Source organism: Pteronotus mesoamericanus, unplaced genomic scaffold (genome assembly GCF_021234165.1).
Source record: "Pteronotus mesoamericanus isolate MK-2021 breed Mesoamerican mustached bat unplaced genomic scaffold, CSHL_Meso_final contig_90, whole genome shotgun sequence".
Lineage (NCBI taxonomy): Eukaryota > Metazoa > Chordata > Mammalia > Chiroptera > Mormoopidae > Pteronotus > Pteronotus mesoamericanus.
Genome location: NW_026555277.1, coordinates 43140699 through 43147816, shown reverse-complemented (window position 1 = coordinate 43147816; position 7118 = coordinate 43140699). Strand labels below are relative to the sequence as shown.

The window sequence follows — 7118 nt, the reverse complement described above, 5'->3', positions numbered from 1 at the left end:
TTGCACATGTTATTGTTCTGGGACCATGGTATACACAACAGAAACCAGTAATACCAGTTGCCCAGTGGATCATTAAAACTATCATATAGCAACTTTATAGCTTGGAGCGGAGAGAGTGGTTTACCAAATTCAGTATGTTTCCTTTCAAAACACTATGCCAATGGAAGTTACACATGGATACTTAAGACACAGAGCCCTTTCTTGAAACTCATTGATCTTATGCTCGTCTATGTCAAGACTTTCAGCAGGAAATTAAGACTTTTTTCCAAGAAATCCATGTATCGTAGATGTATAAACTCAGTTTGAAGTGGAAATGCAACCTGCCTGGATAGAGGTTCTCTGGTGCAGCCACACTCTTACTTATCTGGCAGAATGGGTTTATGATTTCCCACAAGATGGTTTGCCAGTTTGAGGATATAGATGCCAACCAAAATTAAGTTTAAAAAAAAAACCCTCATAATTTATGCCCTGGCTGGTGTAGCTCAGTGGATTGAGCATCGGCCTGCAAACCAGAGGGTCACTGGTTCAATTTCCAGTCAGGACACATGCCTGGGTTGCGGGTCAGGTCCCCAGCAGGGGGCGTGTGAGAGGCAACCACACATTGATGTTCCTCTCCTTCTCTTTCTCCCTCCCTCCCCCTCTGTCTAAAAATAAATAAATAAAATCTTTTTTAAAAAACTCATAAAAATGTAACTACATTTTTTGTGAAGGGATACTCTCATTTCAAGTTAGATTTTTTAATTTGGTTCAATTGAAAGAGTATTTTACATTATTAGAGAGGCCACTAATAAATGACTTTTACTTTTCCACAGTTTTTCCTTTAAAATTATGAATTACCTAAAAATTTTTCCTGCCAAAGCTACTCGTTAAATTATAAACGTTTTAGTTATCGTCACAGAGGCCATCACAGGCCAACAGGGGGCAGAGGATCAGTAAATAAGGACTCATATGAGATAGCAACTTACTGGTTTAAAATGGCTCTGAAAAGTTTTATCACTTTTCAGAAGACATTTTTTTCCTAGAATAACTTTTTCACCCAAAAACACACTAAGTAAATATATAGTAAGACATGATATTTTGATATTATACTCTCAGGCAAAAACATTCACCAATTTATTCAAAATAACAATTTCTAGTCAGAGATTATCGTCTGGAAAATTTGTATTGTACACCATGTTTAGATGACTAAAAATGTTCTACATTGCCAATAAAGACTAAAGAGGTAGCATCTTATACAACTAAATGTACTATAATTTTATATTAAGTTCATGTGAAGGCAAGATAATCGTGAGCCCCTAAAAGGCTGAAAGATTGATGGGGAAAAGAGTGGGAAAAGATCATACTTTACAAAGAATGAATAATACCTTATACTCCTTCACCAGCCACCATCCATTATCAATTATTCTTTTCCTCCATTAGCAAGTACAATAAACCTTTATTACTTTATACTTTATGTATATGTGCATATGTTTTATATGTTTATGTTTAACACTTACGTTCTTTGTTTATATACATATAGTTTTACTATATGTATACAGTTTATGTATGTGTATTAATCTATATTTATTTACTTTCAACTGTTATCTGTTACTTATATATAAACTTGTTTCCATTGTTCATCAAATGATATATTTTGTAATCTGTGAAAAGATTTGGGTATCTTGGGTTGAGATAAAATGTATAATAATTTTTACGTTAAAATTAATAAAAATATTTTTATTTTATAGTTTTTCACTAAACAGCAGAATTTTCAGAAACAAATTAACATCTTTAAGCAAGGGACGGGTATATTTAAAGTTTCAAAAGGAATCATAGGCCTAGAGAAGAAAGGAATTCATATCAACTGAGCATCCCAAACTTGTCAGGCTCTGTTCCAGGTAAACATATATTAGCTCATCATGTAGTTCACAATAACCACATCAAAGAAGCATTATTATTTCCTTTTCTGAAGAAGAGAAAACTGAGATTCAATTACGTGAAATGAAATGTTCAAGGTCACACAGCTGATAAGTAGTAAAGCCAGAATTCAAATCAAATGTTGCTAAATCCAATGGTCATTTCTCTGTGCACATCTTCACTTCTCATCAGCATTCAACAAAATCAAAAAATTTCTCCTTCTTGAAACACTGACCTCTTGGCCTCAAAATACCATACCCTCCTGGTTTACTGCCTCCTCGCTAGCCACTACCTTTTAGCCTGTTCTGTTTAATCTAGTTCTCCTTCCTGACTTCTAAAGTCTATGTTCCTCAGGCTAAGGCCAGAGCCCTCTGTGATTTGCCTTTTTCCTGGATTATTTCATCCATTCCCATGAATTTAAACACTATCCTTATGCTAATGATTTCCAGATATATATCTCTAGCCCTGACTTACCTGATATTCAGGTTTGAATATCCAATTGTCTACTATTATTTCTTGACATCACCACCTGAACATCTTAAAGACATTGTAAATTTAATGTGTCCAAAGAAGAAATTTTTAAAAAATCATGATACCTACCCACCAAAATCTGTACATCTTCCCCTGAGTAGAAAGGAATTGCTCCACATCTCTCCATCTCCACCACTACCACTTAACCCCTCATTATTTCTCACCTGGACTATGCAACAGCTTCATTTCTACTTTTAAAACTCCTCTAATTCATTCTCTATAGTGTATAAAGAGTGAGCTTCTTCAAAATATCAATTCAATCACTCTTCTTTTAAAAAATCTAGAGTGGTTTACCATTGTAATTAGGATAAAATCTGAACTGCATATCATGATTTACAAAAACTCTGCCTTATCTTCCCAACTTCATCTTATGCCACTCTCCCCTTCTTTTCGCTACATTCTAATTCACATGGCTCTTCTTTCAACTCCCAGAACACACTAAGTTTTTTCCAGCTTCAAGGCCTTTTCAGATGCTGTTCCCCAATCTAAAACACTTTCCCACTAATTACCTAGCTAGCTCCTTCTCATCCACAGTCATTCACTACCTCAGAGGGATAGTCCCAAACCACACTGACAAGAGCCCCTTGTTTATTTCCTTATGGCACTTATTATATTTTGTAATTGTTTTATGTATTTGTCTTTCTGCTGCCTACCAAAATAGAATATAAGCTCCACAGAGACTAATTAACTTATTCATATTGCTAATCAATATTTCCAGTGGCTAGCACAATATTGCTCTCAATAAATACTTGTGGGATAAATGAAAACTAGATGTATATGATTCTAAAACCGATGTCCTTCTCCTCATATCATACTACCACCTTAAAGGATCTTAGAAATCATCTAGTCCAAAACTCTTATTTTTCATATGGAGAAAAGGAGATCCAGAAAAAACAGTGATTTGTCCAAGGACAGGCAGTAATAAGGTACAGAACCACAATGACCCCAGGCTTTCTGACTTCTGATTTAGGCTTTTTCTTACATACCATATTGCCTTATTCTGTCAAGCCTGACCCAAAAATATGCCTAAGAAGTCTTTTGCAAACTAGCCAAAAATACTAGTAAAAACTGTTGCAACCACTTACAACCTCGGCTAATACAAGAAAGAAAACAAATTTATACAGTATTATACAAAGCATTTAATTGTCAAAATCTTTTACATAATTGTTTTTGTTTTTTTAATTTGAAAATATAGACAAATGGTCCTCTATTTTACATTATATAAATCATTTACTTCACAATATAAACAAAGTTTATATAACATGGATAATACAGTTAGAATAAACTTTCTTTGGGAAATCATACTTTGTTCATAAAAATGTACTATAAGTTTTCTCAATAGTCAGTAATTGTCTAAAAGTCATACAAAATATAAAATTGATGTAAGGTTGAAACTAAATAAGAAGCCGAGCATAATATCTAGTTAATGATAACCACAGATAAAAGAAAAAAACAATCAGACTTAGGAATTCTACACTGCCTACTACCAAAATCTAATCACTGGTCTGCAAAGCATTTAGCCATGTGTCTATTTACTGAGTCCATGAATCAAAGCAGTCTGCATTGTTACAACTGCATATTATCTCCAAGTTTTTTCACTCCTCCAGAATCCAAAGCAAATAGCTACTAAATTTTTTCAAGCCACTACTGTCACCTGATAGAGGAAACTTTAATCCAACTTTTCTTTGCCAACAACTTTTTACTTCCCTAATAGGCATACTCACTACCTGTCACTACTCACTACTTGTGTATATATATTTAAATTTCCATGGTAAAAAGCTGGAAAAAGTAATCTTTGTCACTAAACTCGTTAGTCCTTAGAAACAGTCCTGTTACCATCTACCTCCTTCCTCATTTTTTAAAGAATTCTACATAAGTTTTCAAAAGTATTCAAAATAAAATGCAAATTATCTTCCTTTATTTTTAGCATTACAACAGTATTTATTAGTGCAAATGGTAAACATTTAAGCTATATTATAGTTCAAGTAGGTTTATACGGGTTATCCTAGTGAACAAGACATTATCTACAGGGTTGTTCTATGAAATAAAATTCTGCTTCTGTAGAATTTTTGTTTGATGTGCAGCTTCCCTATGCTAAACTTTCAAAATTGGTCTTAGTGCATTCAAGCTGCTGTAACAAAAATACCATAGACTGAGTGGCTTAAACAACATAAACTTATCTCTCACAGTTCTGGAGGCTGAGAAGTCCAAGAGCAAAGTGGCAGATTCCATATCTGGTGAGAACCCATTTTCTAGTTCATACACAGTTGTCCTTTTGTTGTACCCTCACATGGTAGAAGGGGCAAGGAAGTTCTCATGGTCTCTTTTAAAAGGGCACTAATCCAATTAATGAGGGTTCTGCCTTCATGACCTTTTCATCTCCCAACAGTACCACATCCAAATACCATCACATTGGGGATTAACTTTCAACAAATGAATTTTGGGGGGATGTAAACATTAATATGTCTATAGAAAATCTCTTTACATAATCAGTCATGTTTATTGTTTTTCCCCTCATAATAAATTTCATAATTATTATAAATACCTTTGTTATTTACCTACCATTTGTTCTGAATATTCTGGCTTTAATTTTCATTGGGTCTTTTTAGTCTACCAGATGTGTCTCTTGCTGCTTCTCATTAGTAAACAAGTTACTTCAGAATACACTGAACTTCTATAGATTTCAAGGTTCTGATTTATAAGTTCTCATTTACAATCTGGCATAATAGTCCTGTTGGAAAAGTTTCAAAAAATTAGTTTCAGTAGTAAAGTTCATCTTTTTTTCTCCTCACTTTTGCAACTAAAAATCCTGTATCTCAAACATAGATTAACAATCCATGATTTGTATGCAATACAGTGGAATACTCCTAGAAGCATGAGTAAATTATGTCCACCCTGTAAAACATGGAACAGTATCCCATTTTATCATGGGAAGCCCCAAAACTGCCCTGACTAGTGTGACTTAGTGGGTTGGGTGACATCCTATAAACTGAAGGGTGCCAGTTCTATTCCTGGTCAGGGCACATGCCTGGGTTGCAGGCCAGGTCCCTGGTTGGGGGTGAGATAGGCAACCATCAATGTTTCTCTCACACATTGATGTTTTTCTCTCCTTCTCTTTCTCCTTCCTTTCTCCCTTCTCTAAAACTAAGTAAATAAATCTTTTTCAAAAAAGAAAAAAAAAGCTCCAAATCTGTGCAGTCCAATGTGGTAGCCAATAGCAACTTGTGGCTTATTGGGCACTGGCAATGTGACTAGCCTTAACTGAGATATGTTATAGTATAAAGTACACAGTGGATTTTTGAATACTTGGTATAAATAAATAATATTAAGTATCTCAATAGTATCATGTTGAAACAATACTGTTTTGAATATAGTAGCTCATATAAAATGCATTAATTCCACCTGTTTCCTTTTACTTTTTTTACCATGACTACTAGAAGATTTTTAAATTACATACATGACTCAAATTGGAGACATATATTTCTATAGAACAGCACTGGTCTCACTGTATAAATAGAGTTGTACTTTATCTAGAATGTTTATTCCTCCTCCTCTTACAAACAACTAAATTTACCTCATGATGATGATGATAAAGACAATCCTACCCTTCATGACAGCATGGATGGAACTAGAGAGTATTATGCTAAGTGAAATAAGCCAGGCAGTGAAAGACAAATACCATATGATCTCACCTATATGTGGAACCTAATCAACAGAACAAACAAGCAAAATAGAACCAGATATATGTAAATAGAGAGCAAGCTGAGAGTTACCAGAGGGGTAGGGGAGGGGGAAAACAGGGGAAAGAAGGGGAATGGTCAAGTCAAGGAACAAGTATAAAGGACCCATGGACAAAGACAAGTGAGGGTGGGGAGGGAGGATTGAATGTGGGAGGTGGAGGATGGGTAGCATAGGGTAGAGTAACGGGGCGGGGGGGAATGGGGACAACTATAACTGAACAACAATTTTAAAAGTTTTTAAAAAATAAAGAAAATTGATTTAAAAAAGAAAACAATGACATTGACAATTGCTTCAAAAAATAAAAATAAAACAACTAAGAATAAATAAAAAGATGATAACAGAAATTTTACCAAGTACTTGAAAATATATGACCTCATTTGATTCTTTCAGTCTTCTACTTGGAGTTAGTACCTTTTTCCATATCAAGTCAAACCATCATGATCTAGGATCACTGCATTTTTGTAATGCTTTGGTGGGAGAGGAATCTATTTTCCAGAATTGAATTAAAGATAAAACAAAAATATAAGGACACTAGTAGATAAAAAGCCTTTGAGGACATTCAGGTTTCTATAGTAAGTTCATTTTTTTGTGTTCGTTTTCACCTAAAGAAATAGCTTTTGGTGCTCGCTTCAGCAGCACATATACTAAAATTGGAATGATACAGAGAAGATTAGCATGGCCCCTGCTCAAGGATGACACGCAAATTCATGAAGCGTTCCATATTTTCTCATGCTAAGCAAAATAAGCCAGTCGGTGAAAGACAAATACCATATGATCTCACCTATAAGTGGAATCTATTCAACAAAATAAACTAATGAACAAAATAAACCACAGTCACGGAAACATGGAGCAGACTGAAAATGATCAGAGGGGATGGGGAAGGAGGACAATGGTGGAAAGAAGAAGGGACTAAACAAAGAACATGTATGAATGACCTATAGACATGGACA

At 34.6% G+C, this 7118-nt stretch overlaps 1 non-coding gene across 1 annotated transcript; it reads left to right on the top strand.

Moving 5' to 3' along the window:
* The first annotated feature begins 6788 nt into the window (after positions 1–6788).
* On the top strand, positions 6789–6895 carry LOC129080806 (U6 spliceosomal RNA). Its single transcript, XR_008530207.1, has one exon. It is a non-coding gene; the product is annotated as a U6 spliceosomal RNA (small nuclear RNA).
* The last annotated feature ends 223 nt before the right edge of the window (positions 6896–7118 follow it).